We start from the raw sequence: 16,849 nt of genomic DNA on the forward strand, positions 1-16,849 counted from the left end.
CCGCACTGTGCACTACGTATATGCCTATCTGCATCGTAAAACTTCCCCCGCACTCTCTCCCCTCCAGCTCCACTTCAATCTCCTTAGCACGCGATACGTTGCGTTCACACGTGTTTGTTCTCGCTTAGCATACTTCTTACTAAAAGCACGCGCAAACAAGCGAAGAATGCTAAACACTTGCTACGCGCAACGCACTCGTTCGCTCGCGCGTTTATGGATCGAAAAACAAAGACGTTTCGATTCCTATCTCCCCCCTACTCAGAGCAAGCTCGCTCATCCATCCGTCCAGGCTGTACCCGCAGGCTGCTCCGTCTTCCCCTTGGCGCGACTTACATTTTCGTAATAGTGGCGTGTCTTTCGCGATGGGCCGGGCTTTTAATAACCGCGCGCCTGCATGCCGCCGGGTGCCGCATTGCGTTGCATCTGCGAGCCTTTGCATTACGGATAGATGACCGGCCAGAGGATCACTGTGATGTATCTATGTACACAGCGATTGCAAGCGAAGTGATCAACGAGCGAAGGGCGTGCAAATCTCCGAGTCGACCAAGATACACGCGTACACAGTTGAGCTTTACGCTCGTGTGTACCCTTATGAAAATGACTGTTGATTTTCCATTGCCGGAGTATGATCGAATTATTGATTTTATTGATTATCAATGATTCCGCAATACTCATTGACTTGCTTCAATACTTCGTCAACAACATTTCTGTTGAGCAGTTCGCAATAAAAATATCATTGACTCATTTCTATTGAAATACCGTTGAGGGAATATTTCGTCGACAATAATTCTGTTGAGCACTTGGCAATAAATATTTCATTGACTCATTTCAATCGAAATACCATTGAGGGAATATTTCCTCAACAATAATTTTGTTGACCATTTTGCAATGAAAATTTCATTGACTCATTTTTATCGAAATACCATTGAGGACATGATTCGTAAACAATATTTCTGTTGACCATTTTGCAATAAAAATTTTATTGACTCATTTCTATCGAAATACTATTGAGGACATAATTCGTAAACAATATTTCTGTTGAACACTTTGCAATAAAAATTTCATTGACGCAATTATTTTGAAATACAATTGAGGAAATATTTCACCAACAGTATTTCTGTTGAGTATAGTTTGGAATAAAAATGTCATTGACGCAATTATGTCGAAATACCATCGAGGCATTATTCACTGCCAGTGGAACTTGGTGCAATCAATGCCTCATAAATTTTGATACAGTAGGTCAGTCCAAAACGCGCGCGCGCGCGCGCGCGCACACACACACACACACACACACACACACACACAAACGCGCGTGCGCGCTGGTCGAAGTCTTCACGAAGGCTGTGCCACGGCCAAAACGTTCACAAACCAGTATATGCACGCAGTTTTCGTAAGTATACGCCCTTTCATTTCTCCAACCATATGTGCACCGGACCTACAGAACTTCCTCGCAACCTTACCTTTGAAACTCCACGTTTCTTTTGTGAACATTCGTCGCAGTCCGCTCTTCTCGACCGATCCTTTATTGTAAAACCACGGCCGGTCTGGAGGCGCGCGCTCGCTCCGCGCCCCCCCCCCCCCCCCCGCCCCGCCCCTCCCCCCTGGTTTCGCCGGTCGTTCTCATCGTTATTTACCACTAATGTCTTATTTAACCATCTGAGAACAGTTTTTGTGTATGCACGGGTTCTTTGACTCTAACCCTTCTGGGATCAATGATGCTATAAAAACGCATCGAAACTTGTAAATTTTGTGTTGTATTTATAGATCGCACTTTTAACGAATACAGTGACTCACAAAAGAAACTAATATAACTGCAAGGACCGTATGGTCTTTCCGCCTTCGTTTGTCCATTGCCAAGGACAACGTATTTCATGGAATACTCCAAAGCGCAATGTCGAAGCGGGATAACGGTCACGCTGAACACAGGAAAACAGCCTCTTTAAAGACATAAATAGCAGAATTCAGTGCAGTATTGCTGTTTCTGTTACTATTCAGTATACACAGTACGTGGGCTTTCTTTTCGAATATAAACGAACTTGCCCAGAAACGAAGTTTGTTAAACTACTATTTTGTCGATTAGCTGTCGCCTTTCAACAAATAAGTATTTTCTCCTGCTTTTATTACGACGACGTGCAATGTACTTTTGAATAGTGTTTAAATGGGCAATTTCAAATTGATAGTAACTTGCTTACATGCCCAACTTAGAATATATCAATTAAGGCTAACAAAGTACATCAATAAGAAAGAAGCTGCAGCTGAATCACACTAAGGGCGAGGCATTGATGGTGCCATTGGTTCGTTGCTCAATACGAAGAGGCAGGCACGTAGAAACGAGTTTTCTTTTTTTTTCGGGGGGGGGGGGGGGGGGGGGGGGGGGGCTTGCCTACGTGCCTGCGAAGAGGTATTAAGGAGCACAGTGAACACTTGTTGTCAAAAGGCCCCGGTTTTCGACGTGCTTTTGTTTTGCACACGCACGGACGTGCACACTTAGCCAGCCGTAAAGACAGCAGCTGTTACTTTTAGCAGTAATTAAAACGTACCACTCGTGTACAGATGCTGTATATTTTTAAACAGCAAAAGCGCAGTAGTAGTAGTAGTATTAAGAACCGATCAGACGCTGTTGACGCGTTGCGGCCGCCCGATTGTACACTACAGTACAGGCGCGCGTCCGAGAAAGAAGTGGTGAACAAGCTATGGCCTCCAAGATTGCGCGCCGGCGTATCAGAGGCCATGAACAGGGAGATGCAGTCGACGGAAGGGAGAGAGAGTTGCCGCAACTCAGTTCAAGGATTCAAATCGCCCGCTGAGCGAGACAGCCAATCAGTTCAAACCGAAGAACGCGCACGCGCAGAGACGTCAGTGAACACGTGACGTTTTCAAACGGGTTCCGTTGAAAGTACAGTTGAAAGGCTCCCTGCGCTCGCTGCGAACGAAGTGGTGTTTCGCGCATCTATTTTTACCGTGTTTATCAATATTACGTGCGGTTATCGTTGTTGAATGAACACGTACTACTTACATCGCGTGTCGGGACGTTCGGGTCGTTGTTTGACATGGAATCGACGGCGGCGATGCGTCGTCGTGGCACCAACCAACGGACGCGAGCTTTGAACAAGAGCGCAAGCGCGGGCCGTTTGACGAGACAGTCGCCGCAGCGGATACAACACCTCGGTGAGTTCAAGAATGTTACCAAATTGCGTTACTGAGTTACCTTAGTGCATGGAAACTTTTATGCAGGTAAGAGTGCCTGGGCGGGCGGCCAGTTACCACAGAAGGGATGCTGCGCAAGAGCAAGGGCCTGCTAAAAAAGTATGCATTGTGCTAGTATCGCTGCTTTCTGTGCTTTTCGTTATACCTTTCTATGGAGCGGTTGCCGTGTGCGTTGATTACAGTTGAAAACAAGCTGAAGAATGCGCGTTCCATTACGGGATTCTGTGCTCCTGCCACGCACGCCTTGTGCTGTTGAGCCGTTATAACTTGGCTGCACGAGATCGTCGCTTGGAGCGACTTGCACATTGCCTTGTCGCCGTAAAAGTGGGTCCGCTTTTAAACATACTGGTCGTTCCACACCCTTTCTGTGGTGTAAATGCAATTGAAGTTATAGTTCCATAAGCATAGGTATAATGAATTAACTTGCCAAGGTAGACGGGGACGCAGGTAGGAAGACACAATGCTGTCATGCACACGCTATACTGCTCAGAGCATATGTCTCTGGTTGCGTCGGCGTCTACCGTGCTGCGTCGTTTTTGCAAGTAATTAGCACAGTTGCCTTCTGGCTACGCAAGGTCGCGGCTCGTAGCACCTAGGTGTGTGGTGGATGCCCATTGAAGCAATGCATTTGTGTGAATCACGCTATGGATACTGGTAGTAACAGGAAGTACACACATCAAGTCGCACAGCATGCATGTAGTGTGTGTGTTTTTTTTTGGATATTACATATTTTTTATAAACGTTGTGTGACAGTCAGGCTCCTGTCATTTTCGCTCATGATCTTGAAGTCGAGGCGGAAATACTTTGCCGCAAGCAAAATTACATTTACGCTGTTAATTAACAACTCGTTCATCCACTTTTTAATTATTGAAGGAGGTAGTTTATATTAAAAAGATATAGTGTGTGCCAAGTTGTGGCATGCCGTTTTTTTTTTTTTTTTGAAATCGCGTGAGTTGCACGTTATCCGAGATATTCAACTTCCAATTTTAAGGTTGATATCGAAACTGGGCGCGGGACACGCGGCGTGTCTGAACTGCACGTGACAAGGAAGGGACGACATTTCAAGCAAAACTTGGTATGCGCTAAATTGTCATGCACCACAACTTTCTAATATAACAACTGCACTCAAGTCAGCAATTAAAAAGTAGGTAATGAGTGCTTGATGTTTAGTGTCAGTTCAATTAAGCTTATTAAGCAAGTACATGCTCTTTTTGTTGCTGTGTTTGTGTGATAAAAATTGGGTCAGATATCTGACATGCCATTTCATATTTTCTTTGATGAACCATACACGTTCTACTACAAATTCTTGTAACAGGGAATGGCACCATTGCAAAAGCTTCTTATCCCAAATGGTAAATGGTTTAGGCTGTGCTGGTGCATTGAAACACTACTTGATTGTGTTGTACTGTATAGTCCTTGTTTTCCTTGGTGCTTTGCTAAAGAAAGAGGAAATTGAAAGGGGGTTCTTATTTGCAGGATGTACAACTAAGATCTAGCATTCAGTGAAACTGGTGACAATGCTGCTTTAGTTTATGAAGTAGTTAATTAGAGAATGCAATTTCTGATATCTGTATATGTGTTTGCAGATCACAGTGAGGTTACTGGTTCTCAGGCGTGATTACAGCACTGAGAAATTGAACAAACTAAAAAGAATGGAATAGATCAAGGGGCTCAGTTTTTTTGTTCGACAAAACCTGATGAAGCCAAGGGAGGTATAGGGGAGATTATTCATAGTTTTTAAAAGTAGTGTAGTAATTATGACATAAAGAGGAATAATGTAGACAAAAATACAAACATTCTGCTGCCAGGGCCTGAACCTACAACAAAGTGTTGCATCTCATACTCCACCACTCTAGCTACGACATAGTCGTTCTCTCATCCACCCCACTGGGCACTTCTGTGTGTGTAATCCCGGCAGTGCCACACCAGCATTCGTAGTCATGCTGGTGTCGCATAGCCCGTGAAATCTACGAGCTGGTAGCTGATCAATAAACCGTCATGAGCTACCTGAGGGCATAAAGTTTGCTGGCACGAGGCCCTCGCTATTAAAGAACAAAAGAACGGGAGTGGATCAAGGGCTCATTAAATTGAACAGGCACTTCTAGTGTAAAGGACCAGGTCTGCACATGAATGGACTTTAGTACAGCAAGGATAGTTGTTTCAGAGAGAGGAAAATTGGGCATGTTGCTAAAGCATGCCCAAGATTTAATGAAAGTAAGAACAGCAGAGGGACAGAAAAACTGACACAGTGCTCAATCTTTTCTGTGCCGTCTGGCATTCTTGCTCTTTTACTGAATCTTAAGCTTTTTTGAAATCTCCACATTCATGATGTCATACAATAAATGGGCTCATTGTCATCCATTCTGCAAATTGAGCACACGTATATTTATTTAATATTTTGATGGGAGTGCTCCTGGAGTTTTCTTGTGTTCAAATTACCTATATGGCAAGCTGTATACCTCACCCTTTTGTAATACACAATTGTAGCAAAATTCGACAACTAATGCAAATTACAATTATTTGCAGTGACCCACTGCTACTCTAATACTTGTTCTTAATGCATCCTGGGCCTATTTTCGAGGACAATTTTGGTATATAATGATATGCCTGTGTTAAGCCATCATGCTTAATATTACTACTTGTGTACTGTAAGGACTCTTTGTGCACAAGTTGACGGAACTTTTTGTGGTATCTGTTATGCATGTATCCAGCAGCTCAAGAGACTGAAGTGGTGGACAGCTTGCTGTGAAAGATGGAAGCGTTCTTCCTGCAAGTCTGGACAAGGCCATATTAAATGGTATTTATTTGTTTCCATCAATACAAATCGACCGTTTAGACCCTTTCAATTGAGAGACCTATTGCTCCTATATTGTGAGCAACTCCAAGACAGGAAACAATATGTAATAGCAAGTGCATGTCATATACATGTTCCACTTGGCCATTCATGCTTGTGGCCACCTGCTTCTGGTAGGATGTGCTGAAAAAATATGTTGTCAGCTACCTGCACAGCGCCATAGCAGGATATCTCACTGTTTGAGGAAACTTGGGACATCTATGCGAGGCAGAATTAACAAATTGATTTTCAGAGTTCATGATAAAGTAAACTTGGTAAAACAAGTTGTAAGGTATGCATGCTTGTGTGTTAGAGTGCCATCTTTGGCATTGTATTTGCCCTAACCAAGTTGTGCCAATGAACTGGCAGCGGACTATGGCATTCAAGTATTATTCTTTACATTTATGTGCAAAACAGCAATGACGAAGAGCAAGACTGGTAGAGCACAGCCAGAGTGCTGACTACGAACTGAATGTTATTAGTAAAATCCAGCCATATATTGCAGTTTCAAAAAGTAATTTTCACAGAGGAAAGGAAGAAAGGGACACATCAGGTGTCTTATCATTGAGTGATGTTAATTCCGCTGCCATATCTATTAATGGCGTGCTGACTATCTTGTCACCAGATGAAGCAAATTTTAAATGCGAAGCATTTCTTAGCGAACCTTCGGCACTTTGAGCGTTTCTATCTACGTATCTATCTATCTATCTATCTATCTATCTATCTATCTAGCCGCCTACGTCTGGGTGCTCTCGTGATCGCCTCCTTATCTTCGCGTAGACCAAAATTGGCATGGGAGGTTAAGAGGATTTGACGAATATGACTGTCGGGTCATGACATGAATGACGTGAAAATCCTGCCGCGTACGTCGTTAAACCCTTTCCTCCTGACACGTGTGGCACATACCCGTTTACCACGGGCCGCGGTGTGCGGTTATGCGCCACAGGTGACTGAGAGTTTATATCTACCCAGGAACGGCGAGAACAGGCATTGGTAATTTAAATGGAAGAGCGTTAAGAAAAACCGACATCGGCAGCGTTGACCCAACGAATGAAAAGAATAAAGATTAGGATCCCAGCAGGAATCGAACCCAAGCATTCTGCGTGGTAATCCGCTATTCTACCACAGAGCCACGCCAGGTCTGTAACATTGTTTGTAAAAACAGCCTATGCAGGCGTAATGGCGGTGCAACGTCAATTGTGGTTGTGGTGCTGTCCAGCTTATTTTATAGGAAAAGCCCCGCCACTGTGGTCTAGTGTTCATGGCGCTCGACTGCTGACCCGAAGGTCGCGGGACCGAATCCTGGCCGCGGCGGCTGCATTTTCGATGGAGGCAAAAATGTTTGAGGCCCGTGTACTTAGATTTTGGTGCACGTTAAAGAACCCCAGGTGGTCGAAATTTCCGGAGCCCTCATCTACGGCGTCCCTCATATTCCTGTCGTGGTTTCGGACGCTCAACCCCAGATATTATTATCATTTTACAAGAAAGCAATAAACACTACATATGTATTCCTACGATTCTGGCGTCATATCAGATTAACCTCTGTGGTTCCAGCGTTGACTCCGCTTTTATAGCAGTCTAATAAACATTACATTTGTATTCCTATAATTCAGCAAGCTATATTGAATCATTACTCGACCCCGGAGGAACACGTTAACGAATACATTGCACCATAAAGGGCACTTAGTTTCGATTATACTGACGTATGTCCTCTCCCGTGAGGGCTGACGTTATGTCGCACTATAAGTTACCCTTTACCCACCAGTGTTGCCGACGTGCCTGCTAAGACCCCGATGTGCACACAGCTACTTTGCTTACAAAAACAACCTCGACCTACCTCGTAACGCTTGGCTCAAAGTCGTAAAGTACAGCATAGAAGTACTCGCTGACTGCTTCGCATGAAACCGATTCTCACAACGCGTGGGATCTGCCGAATTTTTGCATGCACGCTCCTTGTACTGTAATGCTCAGTGACTTCCATATTCTTTTTTACATTGTTTGGCCCCTGCCACGGTGGTCTAGTGGTTATGGCGCCCGAAGTTTGCGGGATCGAATCCCGGTCGCGGCGGCTGCATTTTTGATGGAGGCGAAAATGTTTGAGGCCCGTGTACTTAGATTTAGGTGCACGTTAAAGAACCCCAGGTGTTCGAAATTTCCGGAGTCCTCCACTATGGCATCTCTCATAATCATATCGTGGTTTTGGGTCATAAAACCCCTGATATTATTACATTGTTTGCGCATTCCATAGCTTGGTCGTTAACATTGTCCCATCTGCTGTTTAAAACTTCACTACAAGCTAATAGGATATTGTATTCCAGATGAGTTATTCGATGTCTTGTGTGATTGGTGGTCCCCTTATATTTGCATGTGATGTTTGGTGCTTGTTTGCCGGTAAGCACCTAGCCCATCTATAACACGCCGTCAATCAACTTCGCCGCTAAGTTAGGGAAAACGTGTTTAACTTTTTTCATCATGCTGACTAAATCAAACAGCTCTGAACAGGCGTTTGATGTCTGCTATTTTTCGCTTTTTACAAACTGTGACATGTACCTTGGAATACCACTGTGAAACTGTTCAACTCTTTCGTGATTTCTTACTTCAAAAGGAGCATTTGGTTGTCGTAGACTGCTTGTCAGTAAGTGTGGGTTTATAGTTATAAAAAAAATATTCTTACAAGTATATCCCACAGTGAGTATGCCACTTTTGAAACAGAACATTTCTTATAGCTGTTGTGTTCTGCAGGCTTTAGTCTAACCAGCTTGCATAACTGCAGTAAAGCCAAAGTAAAATGGTGTTCTGAAGTTTGAAAACACACTTCATTGTCAGCCGTGTTATTAGGTTTGTTTGTAGAGAAGCCTATGAAGAGTAATTATGACATACAAAATGCACTTAACAGCATATCAGCTTGTACGATGCAAATTAAATTGAAGCTACTCTTAATTCTTGTGGCGTGGTGGAATTTTGTTTAGGAGCAATGAAAATATGCTACACGATACGAACTTCCAAAAGCTGTTTGCATCTCACTTGGGTAAACAGACAAAATTACTTCAAAATGTCTCGTAGTTTTTGTAAGTTTTCTTAGTAAACATATTGTTACTCAGTAGGCAAAGTTAAATAAGAGAGTTGGGCTAGTTTGTGTGATTGCTTTAGCTGTGACATATCTCCTAACGCCTATGCTGAACAGGAAAATGAAGAGTGAAGGGGCAGAGGCAGCTCAATCTTTTTGGCAGCTCAACTGCCAGAGAGTGCTAGGCTTCAGCTGACGAAATTGAAACAATCAGACATGCAAGGAAGTCACTTTACGTGCAAGCAAATCCACTGAGCAATGCACTCTATTTATTTGACTGTTAAAACTAAAAACGTAACTCGTGTTTTTAACTAGATAAGTGGGCTCTGACTGCTCTCTAGACAGACAGGCAGTAAGACTGCTGCATTTTCATGGCTGGTGATAAATATGTAAGCGTGCCATTTTTGAACTCGCTGGGCAAGAAGTGGCATATCTTAAGAAGCTTAGCAACAGTGACTTCTGTCGCCAGTGAAACTTTTTTTGCTGGCCTGCTTAAATGATATTCTGGCACACTTGTTGGATCATTTGTTTGTCCATTGGGGATACTCTGGGTTTGCGAATGAATTTAAGCAGTTGGAGGCAAGAGCTCTGCCCTGTCTCTCCTCTTATGTTTGTTATATGTCTAGCTGAAAATTATGTTGCAGCCAAAGTGGTAAAGTATGGTTCACACCTTTGGCATAGAAGGTATTCATAAAGCTCTGGCACAGCGTGCTTTTCGTTCTTGCCCTCTTTTGCATTTTTACTGGGGAACGCAATGTGCTGGTCATGCACTGCAGTTATACCCATACAGAACTAATCAAATAATTTCATCGTGACATGTGCAAAGATTGTTATATTTTTCTAGTGGAACTTTTAGTTATAAGTGCCTTGTCCTTCTGTCGCAGGCTTCATCTGTCACAAATCGCTGGCCACGAATGTAAAGAATACCTTGGCCCCACTTCTGTCGAGGGAACCGAAGTTGCCTGAACAGATGAAGAGGGGTGGTGCTACCAATAGTGAACGACTGTGATTTTATAATGTGCAAGTGTATGAAAAATCTTGTTACACTAATTTAACGTTAATTGCATTCACTAGTCAAGTGTCAATATTGTAATGTGTAAGTTTATGCACAGTTGCATTAAGTGAGCGCTCATTCAAGCTTCAAGTTCGCAATCATATATTTTGGTGGTATTCATAGGGCACACATTCCACTTTAAATTGTGATCTGCTCCTTTACTGAGGGTGCATGCAGGTCCTTGAAACGATTGAAAACCCTTGAAAAAGTAAAAGTACATTTTTAAAGCCCTGAAACCCTTGGAATTTCTTAGCATATAGTGTCCAATATTGACAATACTAATTTCTTTCGGTGTTCTGTAAACATTTGTCTAGCAAACTGAGGGAACATGTCATGCTCAGTGATGATTCGGCTACTCTGTTTACCTTGCTTGCATCACTGCTTTACCGATCATTTCATTTCCGCAACTGTCGGTCCGCCTTCTCCCCCTTTCTCTTGATTTGGCTTCTTGGGACTCGACTTCACTTCCAGCGCTTATGCTAGTTTCTCTTCTTCTATAGCAAGCTCACTACTTGTGATAGATCTTCTAGCTCAACAAACATCCACTGTCCTATAATGCAGGCAAAATGTGAAAAAAAATGTTGATGCTTTGTGTTAGAAACCAAGTACTTCTGACTAAAGCTGATGGCACTGCTGCTCAGGCTTAGTGATTGACTCCCATGTAGTGATTGTTATTGCTCTTTTGTGTAGGCAAGAACCTTGACTTTATATGTAGAGGATATTTGCTAAGTTGATTGCTCTACTGGCATAAATCCAATTCGCACTTGACTCAATTGTTATCAAAGCCCAAAAACAGGAGAAGCATGATGACTGCATGGAGTCAAAAATGTATTCAACGATCGAATTGTAAAAATTGGGGATAAAATTTTGAAGCGGTCATTACTGTTTTGTTGTTTAGCAGGTCAGTACTCGGAAAAAGTAGAAGCGTCGTACATCACCGTCATGAAACTAACAGTTTCTCAATGCCTGAAAAAGTGAGACGGGGGAACTGAACAAGATTACTTATCTAATATAAAAGATGTCCCAGCAGCTTCATTAATGCTGTGAATTTTGTGCACAGTAGGAAGCTAATATGATCAGGTAGAGTATCGGACGCATTATCTCAAGGTTGTAGATTTGGTCCCTATCAGCAGCAAGTTGATTTTTCATCCTGTTTAATTCCTTGCCATTTATGTCATAATTACTACTCTACAGTTAAAACCTACAAATTATGTCCTTTATACTTTCCTTGGCTTCATTGTCTCTCGGTTCTGACTTGGCTAAATCCCATTTTTACTTCAAATGCATAAAGCTCCCCGTATTGTTTTGGAAACTTTGTTAGAGCAGAAAATTGATACTTGTGATGCTGCCTTCCATCCTCCAAGAACCTTCTATAGGAATCCTTGAAGATCCTTGAATTTGGGCTTTGAAACCAGTGTGAGCCCTGTTAACTCCTTCTGCACATTTCTTCCCGTAGTGTGTGTGCCTTGCCAGTAGTGTTTATGCGCTTTTTTACCTTCTGATACTTGTAGTTGTCTAAAATTTATTTATTAAAGTGGTGCTTTACATAGTGTTTAACTTATTTTGTCAACTTGGATGCGGTTTGCACATTACAGTGGGAAGTTCTTGCTATGTCAAACCACAAATACTTAGAAACTTGAACAAAAGTTGTTGCTCAAAAATAAATATTTTACTTAGAAAACTGTTCTCTTCTTTTTTCCCAAGTTACACAGAAACTCGGCTAGTGTCCTTTAAAACAAGCTAATAGAGAAGAATAGAAGTTCATGGCAGTGTTAATGTGTTGCTGCTTGGCATGTGCCTTGGTGTCGCCAATCTCGGGTGCAAGTATAAGTGTCGTTTACTCACAGGTGTTTGCACCCTGCAAACACTACCTGAATGGACAAAGGGAGCCATGTATACTGCTAAAATATGACCTGTGTGAATATCTGTTGGTAGAGGAGACTGGTATATAGCTTTGGCTGTGAGAGACTTCGAGATATAATACGGATTTGAGTAGTTTTAAACATTACCTCCTTTGCTGCACCTTACAGCGTGTGAAAAACAAGCAGTGTATTCATAAACGATGATGCTAAAGGTTTTATTCCAGCTGGCAGCAATCTGAATGTATGTTGCGTAATGGAGATTATTGTTGTTTTGAAAGAATGGGCAAATGAAAATGTAGGCACTTATGTACTGCAGGCCAAAGGTGACCTAGCTAGGCCTGCAGTACACATGTACTTACATATACATTTGGCCGTTTTCCCAAATCAAGAATGATCTCAGTCAGGATATGAGCGTCACCCGTGTTTCATTGACCTTTCAGTGTTGAATGTGAAAACCCTATCAACAATGCTTCAATTTGACGTTCACCGTTTTTTCAACGATAAATCAATATTGATTTCCTTAATGGTCGTTCAATTGAAAGTCGTGGGCCAATTTTCAATACTGGTCAACAGCTAGCGCAACGAAATTTCACTTGAACCACAACGTATTTTCAACTGACATTTCTTTTCCTCTCAATGATAAATCAATGTTGATTTGCGTAATGGTCTTTCAATTGAAAGTCGCGGGCCAATTTTCAATACTGGTCAATAGCTTGCTCAACGGTTTTTCTATTGATCCACAATGCATTTTCAATTGACGTTTCTTTTCCTCTCAACGATATATCGATGTTGATTTACAACATGGTCTTTCAATTGAAAGTCGCGGGCCAATTTTCAATACTGTCAACAGTTTTCTCAACAGTTTTTCTATTGATCCACAATGTATTTTCAGTGCCATCTGTTGACATTGCTCAATAACTTCTCAATGGTTTTTCAATGAGAATTTTTGTAAGGGTACAGCATAGGGAGAGGATTTTTTTTACTTTCAGGCTTGTTGTAAGAGCACGCAAAAACTCTTCACTACGTAATCATGCCCACAGTTATTTTTCAGCACGCTATTATTTGAATATCGCCTTTAAACCCAAGTACATCATTTACAGCAGCTAATACAAGTCTATTTGATTAACTATTTTTAAGTGGTATTGAGAGATATTATTACTTCTTGTTTACACTTCTTCACGATGACACGTGGTCGGGGAGGGCAAGGATAAGGTTGACCTACAACATTAAGCAATCTAGAGAACGAATTGGTCACACGGGCCAAACAGGTGCGCCGGAGAATTGGGAGATGCCTTCGTTCTGAATTGGACATATGATGCTGCTTTTAGGCTGAGATGATACTGATCACAATGACTAATCATATTCGAAGGCAGCTTTTTGCATTATTCGAATAGACGCGTATTCGATGAATTTCACTATTCGAACGCGCCTGGTAAATACGAATAACTCGCCCTGACAGGACAGCCGACGTTTCGTCGGGTGGGCCTATGTTTGTCAATGACTCCTGTCCTTCTTGGCGTGTAAGTATTAAAATGGTCAGCCGATGGCCTCAAAATACGTGGTGTTGCTACCGTTAGCTATTAGAGGCAAAACAGGAAACTGAAAACAAATTAGCATGGCCATTCTGAATCTCTGATGATGTTCACATAATCACGGAATGCAAGGCGGGTCTTTCTCTTGTAAGCACTTTCCGTAAACGTATACAGCCGAACATTACACGGTTATCGGTGCATGAAATAGTAATGATACCCAGGATATTTTAATAAATAGAGATACAGGACAAGAACACAGGTGTTTCAACCACTTGTAACTACTGATCTACCAGGCAATACACACCAGTTGAAACACTGAAATGCTCTCCATGTAACTGTGTAGTTCGCTTTTGCAAATCTAGCTTTCCCGCTTGGGCACACCTTTATCCCACGATTTCTGTACATTTAGAGAAAACAAAATGAAAAATGTTACGCCAAAACTAACGCCGTCTATCGTACAGTCAACACACTGATTGGGCAGATTCTTTTACCATAGCCTTCGGAGAAATCGTTTGGCATAGGTGCTCGAGAACTTTGTATATTATATATTATATATATATATATATATATATATATATATATATATATATATATTATATATATATATATATATATATATATATACCGTATTTACTCGAATCTAAGCCGATGTTTTTTTCGAAAATACGATGTGCGAAAGTGGGGGGGGTCGGCTTAGATTCGAGTGCAATGAATAGGTTTTTTTCTTTGTCAAAGTCTGGTCCACCAGACGAAACGTTAATGAAAATATACAGTGCCGAATCAACGAAAGTCGTAGTTTCTTTCTTCATTCCCTATATATATACATACATATAATTGGGCTTTATTTTCTTCTAGAGGACGCAAACACAGCACATGTTCATTCGCAGGGAACTAGGGCAGAAAAATACAGCAGAATAAGAAAGAATTAGCATTGAGTATTAAAGAACTAGAAATCATTACTACCGGCTTTTCATTTATTGTGCTCGCTTATTGCTGCTCATTTCGCATTGTACTAGTCCTTAGGCTTCCTTACCCCGTGTGTAGAACGACTCTGAGCTTTGATTTGCAACGGATAGTAGTGAGGAACGCTGACCCCCCACCATAAAGCGACCGGAATCCGATATGTACGCGTTGTACTCCCTGCCGTAGCAAAATAGGCTTCATTAGCCGTCGGAAGAATGTTTGCCCCCGGCTCCCACAAAGATCCCATGTTCCTCAATTTATAGGTTCTATGTTATCTGTAATTGCTTCAGTTATGCGAACAAATTGAACAAGTACACATGGTTGCGAACGTGTTAGTGGCCTGATAAGCCTGAAGTGTACGGGTGCCTCATTTCAGACAATGCATGCTCATCAAATCCGAGCCCTTTTTTCTACCATAATCATGCAAGCAGAGCAAGCGCAGAGAGCAATTTCCCATCCGCGCTTGCTAAACTGTAGCTGGTGCTTCGTTTCCATTTTCCTGCATGGTCTGCATGGAAAGATGACCTATTTGCAGATCATATTCCGTGTTTGCCATGTCTAGTATTTAAAGATGCATCAGACATCGCCAAGCCACTATATATAAACCGCTTCGTGTACTGCTTAGAGTCATGCATGTTTCACAATTCTGTAAGCAAGCAAAGCGATCTCTAATGCTACCTTTACACTCATTTAGGAGCTGGGTTGTTGATATGATCGCACCTACCTGATTGAACCAGACTGCCTGAAAGGCACATCGTATTCTCTTATAATGTAGATGAACCTTTTGCTACTCATTTGGCGCTACGTATTTAGCGCATTGTTTCTGCTGTGTTTGTTATTTATTGCGCCTGACATAGACAAATAGCTTTCTGTGAAATATGGAAGCTTACTCTCACGTGCCGACACATCGTAGGTGGCGAAGAGTGTAAGTGTCCCACGTCGTCAATTAGCTTTCTTTATTGATGTAAATATTTCCAAATGGTAAAAACAGGTTATCTTTGACGTGTGCTATGTCGGCGAAAGTATGTGCTTCAACGTATGTCTTCCAGGTCAAAACAAATTATTCATGAGACTGTGCACAAAAGGCACTTCCGGGCCTGAACGTCTTTCTGAACTGCCACAAACGATCTTTATTTCGTTATTGAAAGCTGCGATTATTGGCATTTTTTGTGCTGATGTGCGTTGGTGTTAAAAAAAAATCGTGGTTCATCCCTCCTTGATAGGATTCGGTATAACACAAAAGTGCAACGTTTGCTCCCATATGTAGTTGACTGTCTATTGCGCATCGATATATGAGTGCTTGTATAACGATATTGGTGTTTGGCAGCGATAACACTGTTTGACGTGGATGCACCGACGTTGACGCCTGGTGGCGCATTTCCATCCAGACGACTAACGAACATGATCATGTTAAACCTTTGCGGTTGTTGAAGTAGTTAACATACACACTGATCCAACCATCGAGATTTCTGCGAAAGATGGCGGCAACAAGCACGTAATAAACACCGGTGATCGATATGACCTTATTCAAAGCGCCGTATATTGAGGAGTGAACGGCAAGGTGTACGCTCCCCAGTAATAAGGTAACCCGCCATGCCTCTGCTCATGCATACACTACCAAACAGTGATTCAGGAACGCTTGAGGAAGAGTTCGCAGCTTGAGCCTTGAGCGCGCGAAGGCATTCCACTTGCAGCTGCCGTGTGTTTCGCGGCGATATGTGTGAAAATACAAGGTGCGTTTGTAAAGACTCGCGTATGTGCGACGGTAACGCTTTGGATAGAGCAACCGGTGCATATCAGCGCAGACCGAGAAGTCGTGGGTTCAATTTCCCAGATCATCCGCGTCAACGGAACTGTTTCTTCTAGTTTGTCTTTGTCACCTGCTCGCGTGCATTTTACGAACGTCATTTTCGTGACGGAAATGATGTCAGCGAAGTCTTGGTGGAGCCCGGCGTCAAAGACTCTAATAATAAATGTCCACTTAGCCGTATATTTCCCGGACATTGCATACATTAATTATGGCCAACGTAAACTAAGTGTCTAGCTTGTCTTTTGACGGACAAATTTCCAAGCATTTTAAGAGAGATCACAGTAGGTTCTTACCGCGTAAGCTGTTATGGGCTCACACCAACAGCCAATTTTTGTGGAGATGTTGCCCGCCGCTGGCGTGCCATCGCAGCTATCGCGCATAGCGAGAAAAAAAAGAACGTTGTTTGAACCGGAATCGAACCCACGGGCTGCATGGTGGTCAAATTCACCATAGACCACGCCGGTGCTCAGGCTTTCTTGAAAAAAAATGATAAACATCGTTCGGCGAAAAGCAGGAGGGGC

At 42.4% G+C, this 16,849-nt stretch overlaps 1 long non-coding RNA gene across 1 annotated transcript; it reads left to right on the plus strand.

Moving 5' to 3' along the window:
* The first annotated feature begins 2,909 nt into the window (after positions 1–2,909).
* LOC125757698 (uncharacterized) lies at positions 2,910–10,734 on the plus strand. Its single transcript, XR_007415444.1, has 4 exons — positions 2,910–3,168; positions 3,235–3,306; positions 5,922–6,004; positions 9,992–10,734. It is a non-coding gene; the product is annotated as an uncharacterized LOC125757698 (long non-coding RNA).
* Positions 10,735–16,849: the final 6,115 nt, after the last annotated feature.

This window comes from Rhipicephalus sanguineus, chromosome 3 (assembly GCF_013339695.2).
Source record: "Rhipicephalus sanguineus isolate Rsan-2018 chromosome 3, BIME_Rsan_1.4, whole genome shotgun sequence".
Taxonomy (NCBI): domain Eukaryota; kingdom Metazoa; phylum Arthropoda; class Arachnida; order Ixodida; family Ixodidae; genus Rhipicephalus; species Rhipicephalus sanguineus.